The 19,933-nt window shown below is 45.9% G+C and overlaps 1 protein-coding gene across 2 annotated transcripts in view; it reads left to right on the top strand.

Annotated features, from left to right (window-relative positions):
• The first annotated feature begins 11,568 nt into the window (after window positions 1–11,568).
• The window catches only part of CEP85 (centrosomal protein 85), a 47,926-nt gene continuing 39,561 nt past the window's right edge, over window positions 11,569–19,933 (top strand). Inside the window, exons 1-2 of one of the 2 annotated variants that reach the window (XM_084785250.1) lie at window positions 11,569–11,687; window positions 15,191–15,394. The gene's annotated coding sequence lies outside the window, so the exon portion shown is untranslated. Of the gene's footprint in view, window positions 11,688–15,190; window positions 15,395–15,478; window positions 15,621–19,933 lie in introns of those variants that run through there. The other variant, XM_084785249.1, reaches the window with a different exon arrangement.

Raw genomic sequence — 19,933 nt, 5'->3', positions numbered from 1 at the left:
AACCTAGCCCGGCCTCTCGACTCCAACCGTAGAGCTTAGTGTCTAGTTTCCTTGTGGAGACGAGGGTCCAGAAAATAGTGTAGCCTCCGTTAGGAATCAGAGAAACTGGGCATGGACCAGGGTGTAGCCCAACAGCAGGAGGAACGCGGCTGTTCTACAGCCAACCGTGCTTAGCCGGGCGTGGTGGCGCATGCCTTTAATCCCAGCACTTGGGAGGCAGAGGCAGAGGGATCGATGTGAGTTTGAGGCCAAGCCTGGTCTACAAAGTGAGTGCAGGACAGAAAAAACAAACAAACAAACAAACAACAACAACAACAACAAACAGTGGACTGTGCTCGCTCATTGTCTCTGGACCTCTTGTGGGAAGGTGTTGGAGGTTAGTCTGATGTATTTCAATGTTAATGACTGCTTGCTGTCTCTACTACACCTGTACCTGCCATTATTTGACCAATAAAAAGCCATCACACCTGGGCAGGGCAAATGGGATAGGCGTGGCTAAAGTTCCAGAGCTTGGAGAGACAGAGAGAATCTTGGAAGAAGAGAGACAGGAGGGCAGAGAAAAGAAGAGCTTGTGCCAACATGAGTTAGGTGGAGAGGCAGGCGGCCGGGGTGGGTGGAGGATTTGGCCCAGAGGAAGAACATTAGCAAGTATTTGGGATTATGGATGGGAGGTAGCTTGATAGAAACTATTAGAAGCAGATGGCACGGTTACTGGGGCACGAAGGGGAGGTAGTTTCGGGCATTCATATCTGCCCTGCCCCCCGGTTAACCAAGGCTATTGTAGAATGGAACAAGTGTCTATGTCTTGATTGATTGCCAGCGGGTTAAAAAAATACTGCTGTAATAATAATGATAGGCCTGATAATAAACGCTATCAGGCCATACCGGTAATCTAACAACAGGAGGGTGTGCGATCAGCAATGCTCAGGGTGATAGGGGGAAAAGTAGAGAAATTATGGTTGATAAACCCAAGGAATTCCATGTATTCTGATGCCTGTCTGGGTCATCGGACCACAGCAATTCAGTGCTTCAGGTCAATTGACTGAAGAAGTGGAGATGGGGCAGGGAGTGTGTGTGTGTGTGTGTGTGTGTGTGTGTGCGCGCGCGCGTGTGTGTATGAAATCACTTTATCGCTTTTGTAAAATGAAAGTGCGTGACCAGATGATTCGCATGGGCATCATTCCCAGGAAGTCCCTCCTGGGCCTTGATCAGCTTCTGGGTAGAAGAGATGGAAGCAGAGTTAGGTGCCTGGGTTTGGGACTTAGAGGGAAGAGGACAAGAGAGGAAGGGGAAGCCGAAGATGTAGCGGGAGGAGAGGAACCAGGAGAGAGGAGTCCCCGCGAAGAGAGACGGCAATGACCAAATTGCTGTAAGGAGTTCGAGGTTTTTTTATTTTTGTTTTTGTTTTGTTTTGTTTTGGTTTTTCTTTTATTTATTTATTTTTATTTTACGTGCATTGTATGTCTATAGGTGTCAGATTTTGGAGTTACAGACAGTTGTGAGCTGCCATGTGGGTGCTAGGAATTGAACCTGGGTCCTCTGGAAGAACAGTCAGTGCTCCCAACCGCTGAGCCATCTCTCCAGCCTAGGTCTGATTTTTCAAGACAGAGTTTCCTTCTGGGCTGTTCTGGACTCGCTTTGTAGACCAGGCTGGCCTCGAACTTACAGAGATCTGCCTGCCTCTGCCTCCTGAGTGCTGGGATTAAAGGCGTGAGCCACCGTGCCCAGCTGGTTTGTGGTTTTTGTTTTGAAGAATTATTTTGTTTAGTTTTTTTTTAAAGATTTGTTTATTTATTTAATGTATATGAGTGCTTTAGCTACATGGATGCTACACACCAGAAGAGGGCATCAGATCTCATTATAGGTGGTTGTGAGCCACCATGTGGTTGCTGGGAATTGAACTCAGGACCTGGGAATTGAACTCAGGACCCTGAAAAGAACAGGTGGTGCTCTTAACCACTGAGATGTTTCTCCAGCCCAAGCAAGTGATTGGTTTTTGTATTGTATGTAAATACTTTTTTGTTTTGATCCCAAGTGTGGGATGTGAAACAGACTTGTGTGAGGGTGTTGGGTGTTTTTCCGCTGGAAACAGACTTGCGAGAGAACAGGTGATGTTTGTCCACCTCTTGTGAGGGCATGGTTTTTGACAACTGATGAACATCCTAGTACTGACTCTGAGAAGGAGATAAATATATATGAGCCCAAAACAAGAGGCTGGGCTTTTTTGGTCATAGCATCATTTCCTATTATTTGGCTGTTAATCGCTCCCCTTCAAGATGCTCCTAAAGAGAACAGTTCCAGCTTCGAGGTTCCGGCTGCTCCAGGTTTGGGCGGGTGCAGTTGCAGTCACCCTTGCTGAATTGTTGGTTTGCTGTTTAATGGTTTTTCCCGGAACCCTGCCAGCTACCCCAGGGGAATCGCTCCAAGGAACTGAGTCTAAAAAGGTCTACTTCTCCTCTTCCTATTAACCTTTTCTCCTCCTATCTAGGGTAGATGGGTTGGAAGGGAGGTATAAGCATTAAAGAACCCTAAATAAAGTAGGTTGTTGGTGGTGCACGTCTTTAATCCCAGAGCTCAGGAGGCAGAGGGTGGATCATTGTGAGTTCAAGGCCAACCTAGTCTACAAAGTGAGTCCAGGATAGCCAAGGCTACACAGAGAAACCCTGTCTTGAAAAAAAAAAAAAAAAGAAAGAAAGAAAAAGAAAAAAGTTCAAAGCCTATAGGTTTTTATGTGAGTCTTAAAGGTACCAGCATAGCTCAGAATCTGCCCAGCATAGTGCCTACAGCTTAGAAATAAATCACTCTGTGTTAATCATTGGGGAACTAGCTGGTTAACAAAAACTACTCTCGGGAGGCAGAGGCGGGCGGATCGCTGTGAGTTCGAGGCCAGCCTGGTCTACAAAGTGAGTCCAGGACAGCCAAGGCTAACACAGAGAGACCCTGTCTCGAAAAAAAAAAAAAAAAAAAAAAAAAAAAACCTGCTCTCGTAATAATTTCCTGTGCTAATATAGAAAGCATAATTCTTTCTGCACTCTCCAGTTCCAGGATGAGAGTTACATGCATTTATACAATATTGCCCAAGCCTTTTCGTCCTATCCCTTGCTTATTCCTGCACTCATTAGGCCTCCTTTCCTAGGTGAGGGTGGATATGGCCACAGTTTTTGTTGCCACCATTAATTCATCCCAAACTGGAATCGATTATACACCTGAAACCATGTTATACCCTGGGGAGTCCACAGTTCACAAGGCAATCTTAGACAAACTTAAGGACAGGGTGGATGAGTGCTTGAGGTAAGACTGTGGACCAGGAAACAGGACAGATTTTAGATGTCAGCAGGCAAGCCATGCACACCAGGTGGTGGTGTGCACCTGTAAACCCAGCAGCCAGGAGACTGAGGCCGGAGGATTATTCTGATTTTGAGGCCAGTCTGAGTTAGTTACATGTCAAGACCCTGCCTTAAACAAATAAACATATAAGCCAAATGCCACAAAAACATGGGTGGAGGTGGCAGAGCACGTACATAGCACACACAAGGGTTTAATTCCCAAAGAAGCGATTAATAAACACATACAAAATTCCAAACATACGTACACAAGTTAAAAAAAAAACATGGGGGAACAGACAAGTGAGAGAGAACCATTTTGTGGGGGAGCTTGGATGTTGCCAGCTGAAAACATCCTAGTAGAGACTCTGAGAGGAGAAATATGTATGAGCTCAAAACAGGAAGTGAGGGAAGGGGGGGGGAGAGAGAGAGAGACAGAGAGAGACAGAGAGAGAGAGAGAGAGAGAGAGAGAGAGAGAGAGAGAGGAGAGAGAGATGCACTTTTAGAGACACTCCTAGAGAGAACTGCTCCAGGGAAGGCTTCAAGGCTTTGGGCTCCGGCTGAAGCTCTGGGCCTCAGCTGCTGCTCCAGGTTCCAGCAGCAACCCTGGTTGAATTGCGGGTTTGCTGAAGTTCTGCTAACTATGGCAGGAGAATCGTTCCTCGGAACTGATATCCTTAAGGTTTCAATATTATGTTCTTTAATATCCTTTTCCTATTGTTTGGGTTAGTCAGGTTGTAAGTGAGGTACACTCTGTTAGTGAGTTCATAATAAAATATCATTGTTAAGAAAATTGAGCCTAAGCTGGGCATGGTGGTGCACGCCTTTAATCCCAGCACTCGGGAGGCAGAGGCAGGTGGATCGCTATGAGTTTGAGGCCAGTTGAGTGAGTCTAGGACAGCCAAGGCTACACAGAGAAACCCTGTCTCAAAAACAAACAAAAAACCAAACCAAAAAAAAAAGAAAGAAAGAAAGAAAGAAAATTGAGCCTAAAGATGGCACCCAATCCAAGAAGAGACTTGATGCCCTATGAGCATATACAGGGGGAAGAGGTTCCCTCAGTCACAGTCATAGGGGAAAAGAGTAAGGGGGAAATGGGAGGGAGGGAGGAATGGAAGGATACAAGGGATGGGATAACCATTGAGATGTAACATGAATAAATTAATAAAAAATATATTTTTAAAAAAGATGGCACCCAATGTGCTTTGGGCATGATGGGTAACTTAACTTCTGAGGTTGCAGTGGAAGACACAGGTTTTCAGGATACAGTACTGCTCTTTCACGGTGTCAACAAAATCCTAGCTGCTGTTGCAAAGTGCTTTCCTGCTTTATATCCAGAGGGAATTTTTTGTTTTTTCTTGGTCCTTTTACTGTATTACATTTTTCATAGGATTGGAAGAGAGAGTGATAGGATGTGAAAACTGGAAGGGACAGTAAATTCTTTTTTTTTTCTTTTCTTTCTTTCTCTTTTTCTTTTCTTTTCTTTTCTTTTTTTTTTTTTTTTTTTTTTTTGAGACAGAGTTTCTCTGTGTAGCCTTGGCTGTCCTGGTCTCGCTTTATAGAACAGGGTGGCCTCGAACTCACAGCGATCCACCTGCCTCTGCCTTCCGAGTGCTGGGACTAAAGGCGTGCGCCACCATGCCTGGCCGGGGACAATAAATGCTATCGTTCTGGAAAGGATTGCAGAGTTGGCAGTACAACTAGAAAATCTGAAGGTAGAGACTGAAGCAAATAGAAAACAAATGGCGCCGTTGATAAAGGAGAAAAACCTGGTAACTGAGAGGGCGCGTTTCCCACTATTGCCGCCTCGCTGTGGTCCACGGAGCAAGTGGTCAGAGCACCAGCGTGTGGAAGGGGGCCAGAGAGAAACAGGAAGCTGGAGAGGCTGTAAATAAACTAGAGGAACAGGAGAGCAGAAAAACAAAAGGGTCTTTGGAGAACAATGTTCCCATAGAGGAACCCCCCAGAGTCACACCATCTCCGTCAGCTTTTCCAGTTACTGTAAGACGTGTGCGTGCTCAGAATGGTACTGATGATTATGATGAAATGGCATGGAGCCCAATAGATACACTAGACTTAAAACTTTTTAAAGAATTCGTCATCAGGTATGGATTACATCCCGCTTTTGTTAAACAAATGCTGAGCAACTGGGCCACACAGCATGGACTTGTTCCCCAGAGTTGGAAAAGTTCGGTTTCAGCAACAGCTGCAGTGGTTATCATGGTGGCAAAGGGAGGTAGAGAGAATAGAACAAGAAAATAGGAGAAGGGACATAAATGTTAGTAAAGAGCAATTGCTTGGCGAAGGGCGATGACGATACAGTGATCCAACAATGTTGTGTCGCAGCCTTAAGAGCTTGGGACACAGTGGAGGGACCTGGTAAGATAACCGTTCCCTTTACTAAGGCATTCCAAGGGCCTGGGGAAGCCTTCACAGAATTTTTGCAGAGATTGGGATCAGCGCTGGATAGAGCAATAATAACAGATTCTGACACCAGACAGGCACTGAGACTCATTATGGCACACGAGAACGCTAACAGGGAATGTAAGAGGGCAATCAGACCCTTAAAGAGGAGCTCCATTAGATGAGCGGGTAAGAGAGACAGTTAATATTAGCTCTCCAGAACACGAAAACAATATTGTTGGACAAGCTATGGCCAGAGAGCCCACATATCAGCACCCGGTGCTTTAATTGCAGCAGACTTGGTCATGTACAAAGAAACCGCAAGGTTACAAGCTCCAGACCTCAGAATAACAGATGCACTCAACCTGGAGTAAATGGTACTCGTGGGGCAGAACGAAGAGCATCCAGCCATGATGGCTTTGAGGTGCCAAGATTTATAGAACAAAAAGTAAATTACTGAATCTACTAGCCTCCAATATTTTACGTTGGTATTCAAATATTTTACATTGGTATTGTAGATTGATGGAAATTTAAGACTATATTATTCAACTTTTGCTTTCTGTATTGTCTATTGATAAAAACTTAAAACTGTATATTGTATGTGTTGGACCCTCCAAAATGTTGGACCCTGGGAGTCCAATTCGGTAAGGGGGTCGCTGCGAGAAACCACTCTAGTCCACAGCAGCTGAGAGGTATAGATAAAATTTATTACTGACACACCAGAAGTCCCAATTGTTGATGTGTCAGGGTCCCTCAGCACTGGGGAGGCAAAGGACCCCAGTAGCTGTTACAGGCTGCTTATAAAGGCTAAAACCACAAGCCAGGGGGGAGGACCGACCCTTAAACTGATTGGTTGGGCTGCTGTATCTAAAGTATGTGAGCAGGATGATTGGCTCGGGCCGGGTCAACTGGGGACAGAGAGCAGATCCTGTGGGGGCCTTTCTGGGGTGTTTTCCTGGAGCTGCAGGTGGTGTTTTGTTTTGCTGGTTCTTGGAACTAGGGCAGGGGTCAAATGGTCCCGAGCTTGGCCTTGTTTCTCAGGCTTTTCATATGTTGGTTGAAACTTAAGGTCATTTTGTTTGACGTTTAATGTATTATCCATGTGCAACTCATTTGAAAAGGATGTACAGTTCTAGTCTTGTGAAAACTGTTATAACTTGTTCAGGATGGTTGTAGATAGAAATTGGTAGTTGGTCACTTATAAATCTTATTAGATACTAAATTACTTAATTATAGAATAAGCTTTATTTAGTTACTTGTATATGTTTTTAAAAGGAATAGATAGATGATGGATAGGGTAGTTAGATGGTCTTCAAACACTTCAGAGATCCACAGAAAATGGCATTTAATAATAAAGGGCTTTTATGACAGAGAGACACATCTGCTCTGGGCAGCACCTCTAGTCTAATTATGAGGGCATAGGAAATGACAGTGGCAGATAGCCACTGGACTGAGGAGTTGTGCTTATCTCTACTGCTGACGACAGATTGGCCATCCACAATGATCAGGCCTGATAGTGCGAAATTGGCTGTCTAGCCTTGCAGAGACCAGGCGGGCCAGTCCTTCAGGATTTCTGCTTCAGAGCAGTCTGTCAGATGGTTTTGGGCCAGCGGGCTCAAGACTGGATGCCCTGATGGTGGAGAGGAACCTGTGACTGCCCAGGCATTCAGCTCTGTTCTGTCTATACTGTTTGAAGTTGCTTGCCTGCACTTCCTTCATAGTAGATAGTATTTCCTTTTGGGGTCTCTGATGGCATTGAAGACTAGGAAGCTACAGCGTTAGTATTTTTGAAAAACTCTGGACACTAGGGTAAGACTCAGTAGGATAGGATAGCGAAATAATTTCTCCAAGATTGTCAAATACAAACGGACTGGTTCTTGTAGACGTGACTTTTACTGAATAACTCTCATAATTACTTTTATTGTATATAACTTATTATATGTAATAGAAAGGGGAAGATACAGAAGAGATAAACATGTTTTTTGTGTTGATCCCAAGTGTGTGTGTGTGGGGGGGAACAGACTAGTTAGAGAGCAGGATGTTTATCTCTTTAGAAGTCGTATGTTGCCAGCTGAAAACATCCTAGTAGAGACTCTGAGAGGAGAAATATGAGGCCAAAACAAGAGGGCGGGGACACTTGGGATTGTTCTGGCTGTTCATCCCTGCACTTCCAGAGATGCTCCTAGGGGGAGCTGCTCCAGGGAAGGCTTTCAAGGCTTTGGGCTCCAGCTGAGGCTCTGGGACTCAGGTACCAGCAGCAACCCTTGGTTGGTTGAATTGCGGCTTTGCTGAGGTCCTGCTTGACTATGGCAGGAGAATCGTTCCTCAGAACTGATATCCTTAAGGTTTCATTATTATGCTCTTTAATATCTTTTTCCTATTGCTTGGGTTAGTCGTGTTGTAAGTGAGGTATGCTCTGTTAATGAGTTCATAATAAAATATAACTGTTAAGAAAATTGAACCTAGCTGGGCGGCGGTGGCGCATGCCTTTAATCCCAGCACTCGGGAGGCAGAGGCAGGTGGATCACTGTGAGTTCGAGGCCAGCCTGGTCTGCAAAGAGAGTCCAGGACAGCCAAGGCTACACAGAGAGACCCTGTCTCAAAAAAAAAAAAAAAAAAAACAAAAAAAAAAAAAGAAAAGAAAAGAAAAGAAAAAGAAAATTGAACCTGGTCTGGAGAGATGGCTCAGTGGTCAAGAGCAGTAGCTGCTCTTCCAAAGGTCCTGAGTTCAATTCCCAGCAACAACATGGTGGCTCACAACCATGTACAATGAGATCTGGTTCTCACATCTGGCCTGCAGGCATACATGCCAGCAGAATACTTTGTAAATAATGAATAAATGAACCTTTAAAAAAAAAAGAAAAGAAAATTGAGCCTACAGTGGTGCATGTCTGTAGCTCAGCACCTGAGAGCTAGAGCTGGAATCAGGAAGACCAGGAGTTCAAGGTTATATTCGGCCATATAGTGAGTTTGCTAGCCCGGGCTTTGTGAAACTTTGTCTCAAATAACCAGAAAACTCAAGGAGAAAATTTAAGACTCAGATTGGGAGAGTCTATTCCAGAAAAGTGGGGGCGGGGTCCATCTGCACCCAAGGGAGAGGAGACCCCGCGTAACAAAAGCACTGAGTTTTTATACTTTTTGAAGGCAGATTTGTAGCAATCCTATTGGCTATTTAACATGATCTTTCATTCTAATGAGTGGTTCTAAAACTATATCTCAGCCTGGAGGAGGTAACTGCCTTGGGGTGGGGGCGAGTGGGGTTAAAGTTCCTGTTTGTGCAAGCTAAAGCTGTCAGCTCTGCGGGGTGGAATGTCTCATGGCCTGTCCTTTTTCTGACCCTGCTTCAAAACAGAGTTAGGTTGGATCTCATACTGAAGACTGATTAAAAAAAAAAAAAAAAAAAGAATGTCACCCCAGTCTAGCTTGGCAAGCCAACAGGTTTATTGGGGTCACCCATAGGAGCGTAGGTGAATGTTTACTTCCAGGAGCTTACATGACTCAAAGGTAGATACACCAGCAAGAGACCTTTTATAGGCTAAAATTTCATAATTATTTTATGAACTATTAAACAATCCTACCTCCCTTACAACCCTGACTAACCCAAACAATAGGAAAAGGAGATTAAAGAACACAATAATGAAACCTTGAGGATATTAGTTCCGAGGAATGATTCTCCTGGCGTAGTCAGCAGGACCTCAGCGAACCAGCAATCCCACCAAAGTTGCTGCTGGAACCTGGACAAACTGGAACCTGAAGCCTCAGCTGGAGTCCAGAGCCTTGAAGCTTTCCCTGAAGCAGTTCTCTCTAGGAGCATCTAAGTGCAAGGATGAACAGCCAAAACAATCCCAAGTCCTCTCTTTCTCCCCTAATCTCTTGTTTTGGGCTCATATATATTTCTCCTCTCAGAGTATCTACTAGGATGTTTTCAGCTGGCAACATTCAAGCTCCCCCATGAAGTGGTTCGACTTCTAAGGGGATAAACATCCTGCTTTCTCATTAGTCTGTTCCCCATCCCACACTTGGGAACAACACAAAAACATGTTTATCTCTCCTACAGCCCTCCCTGGCATAGGTGAAGCCACAAAGGCTGCTGTTAGTGGTTGTTTTAAGATGTGTTGCAGTCTCTCTCTCTCTCTCTCTCTCTCTCTCTCTCTCTCTCTCTCTCTCCCCCTCCCTCCCTCCTCTTCTTCTCCCTCCCTCTCTCCCTCTTTTTTGAGGCAAGGTTTCTCTGTAGCCTTGACTGTCCTAGACTTGCTTTGTAGACCAGGCTGGCCTCAAACTCACAGCAATCTGCCTGCCTCTGCCTCCCCAGTGCTGGGATTAAAGGCGTGTACCGCCATGTCTGGCACAGTTTCTGTCTTAACCAGGCTAGCACTCAAATAATTGAGACTGAACTATAATATTCATTTGACAAGCTTTACAGCACAAGAACTGAGCAGGTTTTTTTTTGGGGGGGGGGAGACAGGGTTTCTCTGTGTAGCCTTGGCTGTCCTGGACTCACTCTGTAGACCAGGCTGGCCTTGAACTGACAGAGATCCACCTGCCTCTGCCTCCTAAATGCTGGGATTAAGGATGTGTGCCACCATGCCCAGCCAAACTGAGCAGTATTAATCTATTTCAACCCTCTGGTTTCCTGCCAGAGTAAATCCCTGAGGTTCTTGCTTTTGTGGTTTTCTCTGCTCCAACGCTCTCTCCACACGTCTTCTGGACCTCTCCTTGTGGCTGACGTCCAGCCCTATTCGCTCCCCTACTCAGTGACTGGCTGTCAAGTCTCTTCATTGACATATCAGGGAACAACTGGAGAGCAAAGTTTAGATCAAGCAGCACAGAACAAGAATTGCAAGCAGATTTGGGGGGCACAGAAATTGGCATTTGAATCTTTATACAGTGCACACTGTTATTCTGCCCTAGAAGCTACATCCTTAGAACTCCCTGCCCAAAAGGCAACTAAACGAAAACCTCTTCCCCCATAGTTATTTACTGCTTGTGTAACCTCACACGGGTCCTGTGAGTGTTGGAACTTTCTTCAGTATCCTGAACCTTGAGAAAATTTTTTTTATAGATTTCTAGTCTTAGGAGCCTTCTTCCCTCTAGGAAAGAATTTTTAGTTGGAGGCAGTAGTTATACAAGAGTGAAAAACAGAATAAAAATTCAATGTAGGGAGCTGGGCATGATAATGCACACCTTTAATCCCAGCACTTGGGAGGTACAGATAGGCAGAGCTCTATGAGGTAGGGACCAGGCTGGTTGCTATAGAGTGAGTTCTGTGACCTTGTCTCAAAAATAAAATAAGATAAAAAAAAATTAAAGATAAAGAAAAAGAGGGGTGGGTGTCTAGAGAGACATTTTAGCATCTAAGAGCACTTGTTATTCTTGCAAAGGACCCAGGTTTGATTCCCAGCACCCAGATGGCACCTCACAACAGTCTGCAACTCCAGCTCCAGGGTTCTAATAATACCCTCTAATATCTGGTGCACAGACGTACATGAAGATAAAACATCTCTATACATAAAACCAACATAATTTAAAAATTATTCAAATTTAGTTCACTAAAAAATAAGTTGCCTTCAGTAGCCTTCCCCCCCACCCCCCATTTATTTCGAGAGTAAGCACATGTGTGCCTAGTGTATGCTCATGGGTGTGTTTGCCATAGGTCCCTGTGGTGGGTTGAATAGGAATGGCTCCCATAACTCATGTGTTTGAAAGCGTGGCCCAGGGAAAGTGGCACTGTGAGGAGGTGTGGCCTTGGTGGAGTGGGTGTGGCCTTGGAGGACGAGTATCACTGTGTGGGCGGGGCTTTGAGGTCTCCGAAGCTCAAGGCACACCCAGTGTGGCACACCGCCTCCTTCTGCTGCCTGTGGATCAAGATGTAGGACTCTGGGAGTCTCCTCCAGCACCATATCTGCCTGCACGGCGCCATGCTTCCCACCGTGACGATGATGGACTAAACCTCTGAAACTGTAAGTCAGCCACTAAGAGTTGCCTTGTTGATCCCAGCACTCGGGAGGCAGAGGCAGGTGGATCTCTGAGTTCGAGGCCAGCTTGGTCTACGAAGTCTGCCAGATCTCCACAGAGAAACCCTGTCTCGAAAAACCAAAAAACCAAACCAAAACAAAAAACCAGCCTTGTCTACAAAGCGAGTCCGGGACAGCCAAGGCTACACAGGGAAACTATGTCTCAAAAAAAAAAAAAAAAAAAAAAGTATTACCTTGTAGGATGGAAAAGGGAGGAAGATGGGAACAGGAAGATAGGAGCCAGAGGATTATAATTGGGATGTAATGTAAATAAATTATATAAGCGTTGCCTTGGTCATGGCGTCTGTTCATAGCAATGAAACATTGACTAGGACAGGCAGCGTATAGAGGTCAGAGGGTAAACATGGGAAGTTGATCATCTTCTGCCTTTGTGTGGGTCCCAGGAACCAAGTCAGCTATCACGCTTGCAGACCAAGTGCTTTACCCACTGAGTGGCTTGGCATTCCTCTCAGGTCTTTTTGAAACAGGATTTCATTGTGTGGACCAGGCTGGGCTTGAACTTGCCATGCTGCTGCCTCGACTTTGAGTACCGAGACTGCAGGCATGCACCCCTGCATTTGACTGCTGCCTCGACTTTGAGTGCCGAGACTGCAGGCATGCACCCCTGCATTTGACTGCTGCCTCGGCTTTGAGTGCCGAGACTGCAGGCATGCACCCCTGCATTTGACTGCTGCCTCGGCTTTGAGTGCCGAGACTGCAGGCATGCACCCCTGCATTTGACTGCTGCCTCGGCTTTGAGTGTGAAGACTGCAGGCATGCACCCCTGCATTTGACTGCTGCCTCGGCTTTGAGTGTGAAGACTGCAGGCATGCACCCCTGCATTTGACTGCTGCCTCGGCTTTGAGTGCCGAGACTGCAGGCATGCACCCCTGCATTTGACTGCTGCCTTGGCTTTGAGTGCCAAGACTGCAGGCATGCACCCCTGCATTTGGCTCCTCCCATTCTGTTTGGTTAAATGAGAAAGTTATATTTAAACAAATCTAACATTAAAAAAATTATACGTATGAATACTATTTATTTGCTTGTTTTTAGATAGGGTCTCCTGATGTAGTCCTGGCTGTCTTGGAATTTGCTACACAGACAGAGCTGGCCTCAAACTCAGAGAGATCCACCTGCCTCTGACTCCAGAGTGCTGGGATTAAAGGCCTGTGGAACCATGCTTAGCTGTGTGTGAGTGTTTTGCCTGCATGGATGTAAACCCACTACTCCGTGCCTACAGAGGCTAAAAGGGGGTGCTGGATCCCCTGGGACTGGAGTTAGAGTGTCAAATGTGACCTACTATGTGGATTATTGGAACTAAACCCCAGTGCTCTGTAAGAGCAGCAACTGCTCTTAACCACTGGGCCATCTCTCCAGCCCCAAGTTTAGTCTTTTTACTTTTAATCATGCTAGTTGGTATACTTCCATTAATATATTTTATGAAATATGCAGCAAATCTTTTTAAAAATAATAAAGTAAGCCAGGCAGTGGTGGCACAAGCCTTTAATCTTAGCACTCAGGAGGTAGAGACAGGCAGATCTCTGTGAGTTTAAGGCCAGCCTGGTCTACAGAGCTAGTTCCCAGGACAGCCAGGGTTACACAGAGGAACCTCATCTTGAAAAGCCAAAAATAGGGCTGGAGAGATGGCTCAGAGGGTAAGAGCACTGCCTGCTCTTCCAAAGGTCCTGAGTTCAATTCCCAGAAACCATATGGTGGCTCACAATCATCTATAATGAGATCTGGTGCCCTCTGTTGGCATGCAGGGGTACATGAGGTAGAGCACTGTATACAATATATATATATATATATAAGAAAAGCCAGGGGGCCTGGAGAGATGGCTCAGCGGTTAAGAGCACTGACTGCTCTTTCAGAGATTATGAGTTCAATTCCCAGCAACTACATGGTAGCCCACAACCATCTCTAATGTGATCTGTGTCCTCCTCTGGCCTGCAGATGTACATGCAGACAGAGCACTGTATACATAATAAATAAATCTTAAAAAAAGAAAAAAGAAAAGCCAAAAACAATGGGCATGGTGGCATATGCCTATAATCCCAACACTCAGGGAGGCAGAGGCAGGGAGATCTCTGTGAGTTCAAGGGCAGTTTGGTCTACAAAGAGTCCAGGACAGAGAAACCCTGTCTTGAAAAACAAAACAAACAAACGATATTAGTGATAAAGTAATTATAGCATTTGGAAGGTAGGGACAGGAAGATTAGAGGTTCAAGGTTTGCCTAAATCACAAAGTGAGTTCGAGGCCAGCTTGGTTTACATGAGACTCTGAGGAAGCAATCAATCATAAAGTAAGTGAAGATTTATGTACACTTAAAGGTTATGAATATTCTTTGAAATGGGAGCCTAAACACTGTTGACTCATTTTCACATGAAAAATACCACACAACAGAGTTACTTTTAAACTACAGAGTTTGGAAAATGAGCCAGGCATATCTGGTTACACCTGTGACCTTGGGAAGTGGATGCAGAAGGATTGGTTCAAAGCCAACCTTGGCTATAAAGCAAGTTCTGAGCTAGCCTGGACTATATCAAACCCGGTGTCAAAAACTAAACGAGGGGAATTCGAGAGCAATTGCTGTTATGTCATGAGGTCTGGTCAGATCCCAGCACCCATATTAGATGGATCACAAATGCTCCAAGGGATCCAGGGCCTTGTGGCCTCTGAGGGTGCCAGCACGTACACACACGCACACATGCACACATGCACACATGCACTTGGGCACACACATATACTAAACTTTAAAAAACAACAACAAAAACCATACAAGAATCAACCCTTCCTTTGAGGAAGCCAAGTCAGATTCTTGATACTTCTGACTTGGCAAGACTCTATTGAAGAGGACTGTACAAATACACTTTTTTTTTCAGACAGGATCTCACTGTGTAGCCCAGGCTAACATCTAACTCCTGATTCTCCTGCCTCAGCCTTCTGAGTTGTGACTATAGGCATATTACATCATCCCGGCTCATAAATGTATTTTTGCTATTCATAGGTTTAAATCCCAACAGGTCCAAATTTCAAATTTCTTCCCTTCTCGGGACCAGCTCTTCTCAACCCATCTCTTGTCCTTGTTTCTTCTTTCCCTACAAAAGAAACAGAAGCCATCAATAGGGAAAACTCACTTTCTGCCCATCAGTTCATAAATCCATTTTCAGGGCCTCCAGACTTTAACAATTCATATTAATAAAGCCTCCGGATCCTAATTTCAGAGCATTTTCTCTAAATTCATCTGTCATTGGCAGGGTCACCATCCATCAATTTGTTATTCTTAAAATGTTTTAAGTTTTATTCTTATTTCGTGTGTGTCTTTGTGTGACTGCGTGTGTGTAGTGACCCCTGATTAGGCATAGTCTGCCCTTCTGGTTCCCGAGGGAGAAGAATGTGGTAGCTTGGCGGGGGCTCCCTACTGCCTGGATTTGCTAAATCCCTGCAGGTCACCTTAAACCTCGTCGACACAGCGCCACCTAGAGGCGGGATCGAGTAAGGAGCGAGAAGACGGAGCCAAGCAGCCGCTGGGACATGCGCAGAGCGACGCACCCGTCTAGCGCCTCCTGCGCTGTGGTCCACCCGCCCCACCACCTAGGGCACCGTGCGAGGGGCGGGACGCCAGAGCAGCCCGAGTCACCATTGGTCAAAGGTAAGGCAGAAAGTAGGCGGGACTGCCACGCGCCTCGACTTTCTATTGGCCAGCGGCAAGCAGAGAGAGGCGGGGCCAGGCGGCGCGCGCTCCGGGGCGTGCGGCCAGACGGGCGTGTAACGGCCGTTAGGGGACCTGAGGAGCCGATTCGCCTCTCGTGCAGACGTGGTGGCCGCGGTCAGTCTCCCACAGTGAGGGGGGGTTCGCCGCCCGCTTCCAGGCCCGTGTAAGTTCTTCTTGGGGGCTCCCGCCGAAGCGGCAGTCCCTGTCCCCCATTCCGTTGCCACGGGAAAACCTTGGAAAGTCGGGTCCTAGCATTGTGGGGGGGGGGGCGGGGGAGGAGCATGGGGGGGGGGGCTGAAGACCGGGGAAAGCGAGGCGCATGCGCAGATGGACCGGGCCGTAATTCCGCCCCCATCTCTTCTCGCACCGGCTGAGTTTCCTGGATCGGGATCCCCACACGCCCCCTCGCGTCCCAGTCACCTTCCCTCCGCACCTCACAAACCCTTGTCATTAGCTCCAAGCCAGTTTCCCGTACGTGGGCGCTTGCGGTCCCCTGCCCTCATGGAACCCACAGCCCGCGGGGGAAGACCTGGGGCAAGAATAGAAGTTAAGCAAGTTGTCACTCGGCTGCGGCTGGAGACCTTTCACAAAAAGCCAGGAACGGAAGGCGGCTGGTGTGGTGGGGTCGGGGAGCCATTCCCGCTGAGGTGGCGTCTGAGCTGAGGCTGGGAAGTTGAGGGGTTAGGGGGCTCCCTGGGAACGGCCTAGACCCCGACCCAGGGCTTTACTACTGCTGCTGGCACGAAGAAGCAAGATTCCTGAACGTTAAGACAGCCCCCACCCTACCCCCTCCCGGAATTAGCTGAGGCTAAGGTCAGTGGTGTTGAAGTTGAGGAACCTGCTCTGAACCTTGGGATGCATCGAAAATTTAGTGTATTCAAGTTTCTGTAACGGAGTATTAGAACGTTAGATTTCAGTAAATCAGGGAGGTCAGACCATGTGTCTTTGCTGGTGTTGACATCCTGAGCATTAAATAACCCCTTCGCTGGGTTACAGAGCATACAGATCGGCAGTCGAGTGAGTGCCTTGCTAAGGCTAAGGGGTTATTTATTATTGATACAATATTCTGCCTGCTTGTGTGCCTGAACGACAGAAGAGAACACCAGATCTCATTATAGATGGCTGTGAGCCACCATGTGGTTGCTGGGAATTGAACTCAGGACCTTTGGAAGAGCAGGTGGTCCTCTTAACCACTGAGCCATCCCTCCAGCCCCAGTCTGTTTTATTTATTTATTTTTGAGATAGGGTTTCTCTTTGTAGCATTGGCTTTCCTGAACTCACTTTGTAGACCAGGCTGGCCTCGATCTCACAGCAATCCACCTGTCTCTGCCTCCCGAGTGCTGAGATTAAAGGCGTGTACCACGACCGCCCAGCTTTTATTTTTAATTTTTTAATGTAATTAAATTAAATTATTTATTTATTTTTGGTTTTTCGAGACCGGGTTTGTCTGTGTAGCCCTAGCTATCCTGGACTCATTTGTAGACCAGGCTGGCCTCAAACTCACAGCGATTCACCTGCCTCTGCCTCCTGAGTGCTGGGATTAAAGGCATGTGCCACCATGCCTGACCCCCTAAAACACTATAAAAATTATTTTTTAAAGTTTACTACATTTTCTGTGATGTATGTGTTTATTAGTGTTAGTGTGGGCATGCTTATAGAAGTCAAAGGACAGCCTCAAGCATCAATCCCTGTTTTTCAACTTGTTTGAGACAAGGTCTTTGTGGTTTGTTGATGCATATACCAGGCTAACTGGCTCACAAATCACTAGGGATTGTTTTGTCTCTGCCATCTCAGTATATGGGAGCACCGAGACTACAGATGAGCTACGGTCCTGGCTTTGTATGGATTCTTGGGATTTGAACTCAGGGATTCTTGGCTTGACAGTTAAGTGCTTTTTTACAGCTAAACTGTCTCCCCAGTGCAAACCTTTTTTCTTGTTTTGGTTTGGTGTAGTGTTGTTTTAGACTTACTTATCTTTGTGTCTGCTCGCACAAGCACACACTTAGGAAATTCCTGTAGAGATCAGAAGAGGATCTTACTAGATCCTTTGAAGCTGGAGTTATAAGGCAGTTGTGAGCTGCCTGACGTGGGTCCTGAGAAATGAACTTCCAACAGTAAGCACTCTTAGCTGCTGACCTGTCTTAAGACAGAGTCTTACTGTGTAGTTCAGGTTGAAGGTTTAGCATCCAGAGTGCTGAGTTTACAGTGTGCACCACTGTATTCAACCTCTAAAAATTTCCAGTTGGTCATCTGATTCTGAGTTGTTTAAGAAAAAGTCAAGAGGGTGGGGGAGAAAAAGTCAAGAGTAACTTACTCTTAATGGAAATACTTCAAAACAAAACAATGTGACAGGATAACTTAAGCCTCTAATCCCAGAATTTGTGAGTTAGAGAGAGGCCAGCTTCTACTACATAGTGAGTTTAAGGCCAGCTAGGGCCACATGAGACTGTTTCTCAAAACAAAACAATGGGGGGGGAGGTGCAGATGTTGTTGTGCATGCCTGTAATCAACCTCTTGACTCTGCCTCCAGTGCTCCTGTGTGTGTGGGGGTCTAATGACCCTTTTTTAACAGGGCTTGAATATCAGAAATCTTGTATATCAGATATTTACATTATGACTCATAACAGTAGCAAACTTGCAGTATGTAGCAATGAAATACTTTATGGTTGGAGGTCAGCACAACCTGCAGAACTGTATTAAAGAGTCAAAAGCATTAGGAAGATTGAGAACCACGGCTCTGGAGAGTGGTTCTGAAAGTAGAGACAGAAGAATTGTTGCAAGTTCAAGGTCAGCCTGACTTATACAATAACTCTCAGCCCCCCCCAAACCCCTGAAATACAATTATTTGTTTTATGTTAACGTTGTTGTTTTTGAGAGGACTGTGAGTGCATACGTTAACATAAATTCATTGGTTTTTAGTATGTCCCAAGGTTGTTCAACTGTAGCATCTAACCCCTAAATACTTTGATCACCTGAAAAGAAAGATCCACCCCCACCCCTAGACAAGAGCAGACTTGGACATCAGTCACACATGGCATAACAAACTACAATAAGACCAGGCACGTATCATTACATCAAGGCTGAGTGAGGCAACCCAGTAGAAAGACGAGGGTCTCAAATAGGCAGAAGATTCAGAGAAAACCCCCACTCCCACTGTTAGCAATCCAACAAAAGCACCAAGCTCCTCAGCCATAACATATATGCAGAGGACCTCGGTTAGACCCTTACAGGCTCCCTGATCTCTGCCAGCCTTCATGAATCCCAATCAGTTGATTTTGTGGGCTGTGTTCTTGTGGTGCCCCTGGGCCCTCTGGCTCCTCCCCCTCCTTTAGGATCTCTAGTTGTCTGGTTTGGCTAGACTGGCTGGCCAGCAAGCCCCTGGGATCCTCACGTCAATGCTCCGTAGCACTGGGGCTACAGGCATGCAGCATTTTTGCAGGGTCTCAGGATTTGAATGCAGGTGCTTGTGATTATAGCCAAGCACTGAACCAGCTGAGCTCTCTAGTTCTCTCTCTTTCTTTCTTTTCTTGTTTTTCAAGACAGAGTTTCTCTGTGTAGCCTTGGCTGTCTTGGACTGGGTTTTGTAGACCAAGCTGGCCTCCAACTTACAGCGATGTGCCTGCCTCTGCCTCCCGAGTGCTGGGATTAATGGTGTGCGCCACCACACCCAGCTCACTTCATTCTGTTTATTGCCAAATGATACCCAGTTTTACAGTTAGTCCACATTTACCCATCAATTTTGATGGACTTAGGGGTGTTTATACTTTCTGATATATAATTATTTGCTTTTTGTTTTTGTTTTGTTTTGTTTTTTCTTTTTTTTTCCAGTTTTTTAAAATTAATTTATTCTTGTTACATCTCAATGGTTATCCCATCCCTTGTATCCTCCCATTCCTCCCTCCCTCCCATTTTCCCCTTACTCCCCTCCCCTATGACTGTGCCTGAGGGGGACTTCCTCCCCCTTTATATGCTCATAGGGCATATCAAGTCTCTTCTTGGTAGTGTTTTTTGGTTTTCAAGACAAGGTTTTTCTGCGTAGCTCTGACTGTCCTGGACTTGTAGACCTGGCTGATCTTGAACTCACAGAGATCCACCTACCTCTGCTTCCCAGAGCGCTGGGACTAAAGGTGTGCGCCACACACCCTGATTATTTACTTTTTATAAATAATACTGTTAAGGACTCCCACAGACCAGCTCCGGGAACCAGTGAAAAGGAGAGAAGAGAAAGTCTTGGTAGTTGCATGCAGTAGGGAGAATGAGCAGGTGGTGAACAGCTATTTAAGAGAAACCAGCTGTTGGTAAACAACTATCTAGAACTAGTTGTTGAGAGATTGAGGAACGGAGGAAAAAAAATACTGAGACCCAGGCATAAATTGGGTCCAAAACTGAAAGATCTTGTAGCTCAGGAGAACTTTATTTTTCTTTTGTTTTCCTTCTTCCTTGGGCCAACCCCAGTACTTTATCTAAAGTGAAATT

This window comes from Acomys minous (assembly GCF_964271855.1).
Source record: "Acomys minous genome assembly, chromosome: 6".
Classification (NCBI taxonomy): Eukaryota; Metazoa; Chordata; class Mammalia; order Rodentia; family Muridae; genus Acomys; species Acomys minous.
The sequence above is the reverse complement of the archived record's forward strand: the minus strand, read 5'-3'. Positions and strand labels throughout refer to the sequence as shown.